Source organism: Cebus imitator, unplaced genomic scaffold (assembly GCF_001604975.1).
Source record: "Cebus imitator isolate Cc_AM_T3 unplaced genomic scaffold, Cebus_imitator-1.0 Scaffold101, whole genome shotgun sequence".
Classification (NCBI taxonomy): domain Eukaryota; kingdom Metazoa; phylum Chordata; class Mammalia; order Primates; family Cebidae; genus Cebus; species Cebus imitator.
Window position 1 is genome coordinate 1,585,827 of NW_016107416.1, and position 8,993 is coordinate 1,594,819.

The 8,993-nt window shown below is 38.0% G+C and overlaps 1 protein-coding gene, 1 non-coding gene and 1 pseudogene across 2 annotated transcripts in view; 2 read left to right on the forward strand and 1 right to left on the reverse strand.

Annotated features, from left to right (window-relative positions):
- LOC108310047 overlaps positions 1-8,993 on the reverse strand; it is a 22,406-nt gene that overhangs the window by 7,715 nt on the left and 5,698 nt on the right.
- Positions 2,248-2,369, forward strand: LOC119472457. The gene has a single exon (XR_005201601.1). It is a non-coding gene; the product is annotated as a small nucleolar RNA SNORA27 (small nucleolar RNA).
- Positions 2,270-5,537, forward strand: LOC108310092 (annotated as a pseudogene).

The following is an 8,993-nucleotide window of genomic DNA, read 5'->3' on the forward strand; positions in this document are numbered from 1 at the left end:
AAAAAAAAAAAGAAAGAAAGAAAAAACAAGAAAACACACAAAGATAAAGAGAGAATCTTGAAAACAGCAAGAGAGAAGCAGCTTATTATGTGCAATGGATCTTCAATAATACTAAAAACAGATTTAGCCCCAGAAACCATGGAAATAACATAAAGTTGGCCCTTTATATCCATAGGCTCTGCATCTGTGGATTCAACCAAGCATGAATCAAAAATATTTGGGAGAAAAATGATTTTGTCTGTACTGAGCATGTACAGACTTTTTCTTGTCACGATTCCCTAAACTGTATAGTATAACAGCAATTTACATAGCATTTACATTGTATTAGGAATTATAAGTAATCTAGAGATGATTTAAAGTATGTGGGAGGATGTACATAGGTTTTGGGCAGATATTATAACATTCTATTTTTTATTTTTATTAGTTTTTTTGTTTGTGTTGTTTTTCTTTTTAGATGGAGTCTCGCTCTGTCACCCAGGCTGGAGTGCAGTAGCGTGATCTCAGCTCACTGCAACCTCCACCTCCTGGGATTGAGCAATTTTCCTGCCTCGGCCTCCCCAGTGGCTAGAGTTACAGGCATGCACCACCACTCGCAGCTGATTTTTGCATTTTTAGTAGAGACAGGGTTTCACCATGTTGGCCAGGCTGGTCTCAAATTCCTGATTTTAAGCGATCTGCCCGTGTTGGCCTCCCAAAGTGCTGAGATTACAGGTGTGAGCCACCACGCCTGGCTATTTTTATTAGTATATTTTTTAGGCAGGGTCTTGCTCTGTCACCCAGGCTAATGGTGTGATCATGGCTCACTGAAGCTTTCACCTCCTGGACTCAAGCTATTGCTTCAGCCTCTCGAGTAGCTATTATTATTTTTTTACAGTCTTTTTTAATTTTTATTTTTTTGTAGTGACAAGATCTCACTATGTTGCCCAGGCTGGTTTCAAACTGCTGGGCTCAAGGCGTCCCAAAGGCTGGAATTACAGGCGTGAGCCACCGTGCCTTGCCCACACCATTTTATATAAGATACTTGAATGTCTTAATGTTGATATCTGCAGGGGGTTCCTGGAACCAATCCCCAAAAAGATACCAAGAGACAACGGTATTTAAAGTGCTTTAAAAAAAAACCCTGCCAATCAAGAATTATATATCTGGCAAAACTATCCTTCAAAAATGAAGGCAAAATTATGACACTCCCAGAAAAATCAAAGCTGAAGTAATTCCTCGCTAGGAGACTTGCCTTACCAAAAATTTCATCAGCCTGAAATGAAAGGACACTAGATGTAACTTGAAGCCATATAAAGAAATAAGGAACAATAATAAGGTAACTACATGTGTAAATATAAAAGCCTGTGTTATTGCATTTTTGGTTTGTAACTCCTGTTTTTTGTCTATATGATTTTAAAAACAAATGCATAAAATAATAATTATAAACCTATGATAATGGGCATATAATGTATACAGATATAATTTGTGACATTAGCAACATAACAAGAAAAGATGCAGATATGTGGGATAAAATCTTTATAAATATTGAGGCTACATTGGTATTAATTCACGCTAGATTGCTAGATGTTTTCTGTTTGTTTGTTTTGAGACAGAGTCTTGCTCTGTCGCCCAGGCTGGAGTGCAGCGGTGTGATCTCGGCTCACTGCAACCTCTACCTCCCGGGTTCAAGTGATTCTCCTGCCTCAGCCTACCCAGTAGCTGGGACTACAGGTGCGCGTCACCACACCCTGCTAATTTTTTGTATTTTTAGTGTAGACAGGGTTTCATTGTGTCAGCCAGGATGGTCTTGATCTCCTGACCTCATGATCTGCCCGCCTCAATCTCCCAGGGCACTGGCATTACAGGTGTGAGCTGCTGCGCCTGGCTTTTTTTTTTTTTTAGATGAGGTTTCACTATGTTGTCCATCCTGGTTTCACACTCCTGGGTTCAAAGATCCTCTTGCCTCAGCCTCCTGAGTAGCTGGGATTACAGGTGCATACCATTGTGCCTAGAGAGATTGTTTTAAATTTAAGATATTAATTGTAATCTCCAAGGTGGCCACAAGGAAAATCAGTTTTGTTTTGTTTTTAAGACAGGGTCTCACTCTGTCACCCCAGCTAGAGTGCAGTGGCATGATCACGGCTCACTGCAGCCTCAACTTTCCAGGCTCCAGCAATCCTCCCACTTCAGCCTCCTGAGTAGCTAGGACCACAGGCCTGCGCCACTATCCCTGGCCAATAGAAAAAGAACTTTTTAAAATATGGGGAAAAAACCCTGTTCACTTGGCCAAATGGATTTACGTCTTTATTGCTCATTAACTGGGGTAAAGGAAATATCATTTTAAAACTCAAGCAAACTGAGTGTCTTATATCCTGTCAGAAGAAAGAAATTGAAAAAGGAAAAATGAAAGAAAAAAATATCAAAAAGATAATGAGAAAAAAATCAATACAGCACATTGCAAAAAATCAATTAATACAAAAGGCAATATTAGAAGATTTAAGAAACAAAAATATATAGCCAAATAGCAAAATGGTAGAAGTAAGTCCTTGTTATCAGTGATTACTTTAAAGGTAAGTGGAATAAACTCCCCAATTAAATAACAGAGTTTGCAAGAATAGATTTTTTCAAAAGCCCATAATTTATCTATGTGTTGTCTACAAGAGGCTCATTTTATTTTCTTTATTTTTTTAAGAGACAAGGTCTCACTCTGTTGCCCAGGCTAGAGTATGGCGATGTGATCAAGGCTCACTGCAGCCTCAACCTCCCAGGCTCAAGTGATCCTCCTGCCTCAGCCTCCAAGTAGCTGGAACTATAGGTGTGTGCCACCATATCTAGATATTCTTATTTTTTGGTAGAGATGGGATCTTACTATGTTGCCCAGGCTGGTTTCAAACTTCTGGACTCAAGTGATTCTTCCACTGTGGCCTCCCAAAGTGTTGGGATTATAGGCATCATCTGCCATGGCCAGCCAAGACCCACTTTAGATCCAAAGACACAAATAAGTTAAAAGTAGGAAAATGGGAAAAGATATTCCATGCAAATAGCAACTAAAAGAGTCTGTGGTGGCTACGTAAATATCACATCAAATAGACTGTAAGTCAAAAACTGTTACAAGAGACAAAGAAGCACATTATATATTCATAAAAGGTTCAATTCATCAAAAAGATAAAACAAACATAAACATGTATGCACCTGACAATAGAGCAACTATGTGAAGCAAAAGTTGACAGAAATGAAGGGAGAAATAGATAGTTCTAGAGTATTGGAGACTTCAGTACTCTACTTTTTTCTTTTTCTTTTTTTGAGATAAGATCTCACTATATTGCCCAAGCTGGTCTTGAACTCCTAGGCTCAAGCAATCCTCCTGCCTCAGCCTCCTGAGTAGTTGAGATTACAGGTGCATGCCACTATACCCAGCTTCCCCTGTTTCAATACTAAGCAGAACAAGTAGACAAATGATAAATAAGGAAGTAAAGGACTTAAGTAGCACTAAACCATTTAGACCTAAAAGACATATTTAGAACACTCAATCCCAAAATAACAGAATACACATTCTTCTCAAATGCACAGAACATTCCCCAAGGTAGACCATATGATAGACCACAAAGCAAGTGTCAATCATATTTAAAAGTTAAAATCACACCAAGTATCTTCTCTGGCCATAGTGGAATAAACTAGAAATGAGTAACAGAAGAGAAACTGGAAAATTCACAAATATGTTGAAATCAACCAACCAATGGGTCAGAAAAGAGATCACATGGAAAATCAGAAAATACTTTCAGAAGAATGAAAACAAAAACACAACATATCAATACTTGTGGGATGAAGTAAAAGTAGTGCTCAGAGAGAAATGTGTAAGTGTAAATGTCTACATTAAAAAGGAAGCTCTGTAGCCAATAATTTAACTAGACACCTCAAAAACATTAACTAGAAAAAAATAAAAAAGAAGAGAAAAATAAACTCAAAGCTAACAGAACAAAGAAAAGAATAGAGATCCAAACAGAGATAAATGAAAAAGAGAATATAAAATAATAGAAAATCAATGAAACCAAAGTTGATTTCTTGAAAAATATTTTAAAATGGGCGGGAGTAGCAGCTACGGATCCACTGGAGGAGAGAGAAATGCAGGTTGCTGCATGATTAAAAAAATATTTGAAGAGGGCCGGGCGCGGTGGCTCAAGCCTGTAATCCCAGCACTTTGGGAGGCTGAGGCTGGCGGATCACAAGGTCAAGAGATCAAGACCATCCTGGCCAACACGTCTCTACTAAAAATACAAAAATTAGCTGGGCATGGTGGTGTGCGCCTGTAGTCCCAGCTACTCGGGAGGCTGAGGCAGGAGAATTGCTTGAACCCGGGAGGCAGAAGTTGCAGTAAGCCGAGATTGTGCCACTGCACTCCAGCCTGGCAGCTGGCGACAGAGTGAGACCCTGTCTAAAAAAAAGAAATTTGAAGATCACCGCATTCCACAGTATGAGGTGAACCCATGGATCACAGAGATTTTACATCACCTTTAAGAACACAAGAAGGGGCCGGGCGCGGTGGCTCACGCCTGTAATCCCCAGCACTTTGGGAGGCTGAGGCGGGTGGATCACGAGGTCAAGAGATCGAGACCATCCTGGTCAACATGGGGAAACCCCGTCTCTACTAAAAATACAAAACATTAGCTGGGCATGGTGGCGCGTGCCTATAATCCCAGCTACTCAGGAGGCTGAGGCAGGAGAATTGCCTGAACCCAGGAGGCGGAGGTTGCAGTGAGCCGAGATCACTCCATTGCACTGTAGCCTGGGTAACAAGAGCAAAACTCTGTCTCAAAAAAAAAAAAAAAGAACACAAGAAGATCCGGGACAGGGATGTCTATCTGATAATAGAGGACTTGAAGCAGAAAGCAAGTGAATACGAGTCAGAAGTATCTTCAAGATCTTCTCATGGAGAGTGTGAATTTTTTCCCCTGCCAGTCTGTCTACTACTGGTTCCAGGCATATGAACACTTTGGTTGACAGTGTGGTGGCCCTAGAAACAAAGGAGACCCCACTAGCTAGTTTTATCTCTGCAGTGAATGATGCCTTTTATACCAAATCCAAAAGTGAAGAAATCAAGATTGAACTGGAAAAACTTGAAAAAAATCTAACTGCAACTTTAGTATTAGAAAAATGTCTACAAGAGGATTTCAAGACAGCAGAGTTGCTTCTTTCTACAGAAAGGGCCAAAGTTGGCCATCATTGTCATATATGGACTTTCTAAAAGCAAAGTCAGAGGAATTCAGATTTGGAATCAGAGCTGCAAAGGAGCAACTTTCAGCCAGAGGCATGGATGCTTCTCTGTTTCATCAGTCCCTAGCAGCATTGTCAGAGAAACTGGCAAAATTATAATAGTCTATACCATTGAAGAAAAAATTGAAGTCCTTTTTAGACTTAATACCTAATCCATCTCTTGCTCAAGTGAAAATTGAAGAAGCAAAGCAAGAATTAGACAGAATTGAAGCTGAACTTAGAAGGAGAGTAGACATAATAAAACTGTGACAAGAGCCAAATAAACATCCTTTTCCCTAACAAAGTAAATTGAAGAGGACTTTATAGAGTTCTTTTTCCTCTTGGCATGTCTTAATAACAAAATTTTCTGTGTTCCTACATTACAGAATGTCATAATTGATGGAATATGGTTTCTTACTACTCATTGCATTTTTGTGCCCAAATACATAGTTTTCATATCCTTTTCTCTTAAAAAAATTTAAAATGGACAAACCTTTAGCTAGATTGGCTAAGAAAGACAGAAGACTCATATTACTAACATTAGAAATGAAAGTGAGGACATTGCTACCAACCTTACAGAAATAAAAATGATTACAGGAGAATGCCACAAACAATTATATATCAACAAATTAGACAACCTAGATGAAATAGACAAATTCCTAGAAAGACACAAATGATCAAAACTGACTCCAGAAGAAATAGAAATTCTGAATAGACCTACACCAGGTAAAGAGATTGAATCAGTAATCAAAAACCTCCCAACAAAGAAAAACCCAGGACCAAATGGCTTCACTGGTGAGTTTTAGCAAACAGTTGAAGAAAAAGTAACACCAAATCATCTCAAACTGCTCCAAAAAATAGAAGAAAAAGGAAGACTTTCTAACTCATCCTATGAGACCAACATACATTGCCCCAATACCAAAACCAAAGACAACACAAGAAAATAAAATTACACACTAATATCATTCTGAATGTAGATGCAAAAGCCCTCAATAAAATACTAGCCAATGAAATCTACTGAATATTAGAAGAATTATACATCATGATCAACTGAGATTTATCCCAGGAATGCAAGGGTAGTTCAACATGAAAATAAGTCAATATATAATATACCATGTTAATAGAATGAAGAAAAAAATCTGAGGATAATTTCAACAGATGCAGAAAAGCCTTTGACAGTATCCAACATCCTTTCATGCAAAAAATACTCAACAAAATAGGAATAAAAGGGAAATTTCATAACATAATTAAGGACACATATAGAAAAACCCACAGCCAATATCAAAAGCAATGGTGAAAGACTAAAATCTTTCCCCTCAGATCAAGAACAATATAAGTGAAATGGGAGGGAGAGATGCAAAAATAAATAAATAAATAAAAATAAAAATAAATTTTAAAAAAAGAACAATATAAGTATGGCTACTATCACCACTACCATTCAGCCTTGTAATAAAAGTTCTAGCCAGAACAATCAGGCAAGAAAAAGAAACAAAATTATTGAAATAGGAAAGGAAGAAATAAAACGATCTCAATTTGCAGACGATATAATTTAATACACAGAAAATCCTAAAAAAATCATATCCAAAAGGAAATATGAGAACTAATAAACAAATTTAATAAAGTTGCAGAATACATATTAACACGCAAAAATCAGTTGTATTTTTTTTCCTGTTTTTTGAGATAGGGTCTAACTCTGTTGCCCAGGCTGGTGTGCAGCAATGTGATCAAGGTTCACTGCAGCCTAGACCTCCCAGGCTCAAGTGATCCTCCCATGTCAGCCTTCTGAGTAGATGGGACTATCCCATGTCAGCCTTCTGAGTAGATGGGACTACAGGCACACACCATTACGCCCACCTAATTTTTTAATTTGTTTGTATAGAAAGGGTCTCACTATATTGCCAAGGTTGGTGTCAAACTCCCGGGCTCAGGCAATTTTCCCAGCATGGCTTCCCAAAGTGCTGGGATTGCAGGCATGAGCCACAGTGCCCAGCCAAAAATAGTTGCATTTCTATACACTAGAAATGAGCAGTCCAAAAAGGAAATTGTTTAAATTCCACAAAAATAATAAAATACTAAGAAATACATTTAACCAAGGAGGTTGTAAACCTTATAGCCTGAAAATTGCAAAACACTGCTGAAATAAATTAAAGAGAACTTACATATATGAAAAAACAGCATGTGTTCATTATTCATGAATTGGAAGACTTAATACCATGAAGATGGCAGTATTCCCCTAACAAATCTAGAGATTCAATGCAATGTCTATCAAAATCCCAATGATGGTCTTTTTTTTTTTTTTTTTTTTTAGAAATGGGAAAGCCAAATCCTAAAATTCCTATGGAATTGCAAGGAGCCTGAATAGTCAAAGCAATGTTGAAAAGAACAAAGTTGAAGGACTTACACTTTCCCATTTCAAAGCTTACTAGGAAGCTACAGTAAATAAAATAGTGTCAGGCTGGGCCCAGTGGTTCATGCCTGTAATCCCAATACTTTGGAAGACTGAGGTGGGAGGATAGCTTGAAGCTGGAGCCCAGGAGTTTGAGACCAACTTGGGCAAAATAGTGAGCCCTCGTTTCTACCAAAAAAAAAAAAAAAAGAATTTTTTAAAATTAGCTAGGTGTGGTGGTGCACCTGTAGTCCCAGCTACTTGGAAGGCTGAGGCAGGAGGATCACTTGAGCCTGAGAGGTCAAGGCTACAGTGAGCCTTGATTGCATCACTGCAGTCCAGCCTAGGTGACAGAGGGAGACCCTGTCTATAAAACAAAATTAAATTAATACAGTGTGGCATTGCCATAAGGATAGCCTTTGACAAGGACTAACACATTTTCATGATTAAAAATAGTAAACAACATAAAAATAAAAGGTAAGCTTCACAATATGATAAAAGCTATATAAATCAATGTAATAAAATTGAGAGTCTTGACATAAATTCATACATATGTGGCCAACTGATTTTTCACAAGGAAGCCAGGACCAGTCAATTGGAAAGAATAATCTCTTCAGCCAATGGTGCCGGGAGAAATGGAAAGAATGAAGTTGGACCATTATTCCATACTAATCCAAAAAATTAACTCAAAATGGATCAATGTCCTAAATGTAAGAGATCAAGCTATAACACTATTAGGAGAAAACCTAGGGTTGAATCTTCTTGACCTTGGATTTTGCAGTGGTTGCTTAGAAAAACAGATAAACTGGGCTTCATAAAAATTTTAAACTTTGGTCTATCAAAGGACGCTATCAAGAAAGTGAAAAGATAGGCGTGGTGGCAGGCACCTGGAAAGAAAGAAGAGAAAGAGAGAAAGAGAGAGAGCAAGAGAGAGAGAGAGAGAGAGAGAAGAGAAAAAGAAAGAAAGGGAGAAGATAATCTATAAAACAGAAGAAAATGTTTGCAAATCACATATCCGATAATGGTCTAGTATACAGAATATATAAAGAACTCATAACAAGAAAAACACAAATAACCCAATTTAAAAATGGGTGAAGGATTTGAATAGACGTTTCTCCAAAAAAGATCTAGAGATGGCCAACAAGCACATGAATGGACGTTCAATATAATTAGTCATTAGAGAAATGCAAATCAAATAAAAATGAGATGCCACTTCATAACCACTAGGTTGCCTATAATAGAAAACATGGAAAATAACAAATGTTGGTAATTGTGGAGAAGTTGAAACCATTGTACATTGCTGGAGGAAATACAAAATGGTGCAGTGCTGTAGAAAGCAGCATGGTAGGCTGAGCACGGTGGCTCACGCCTGTAATCC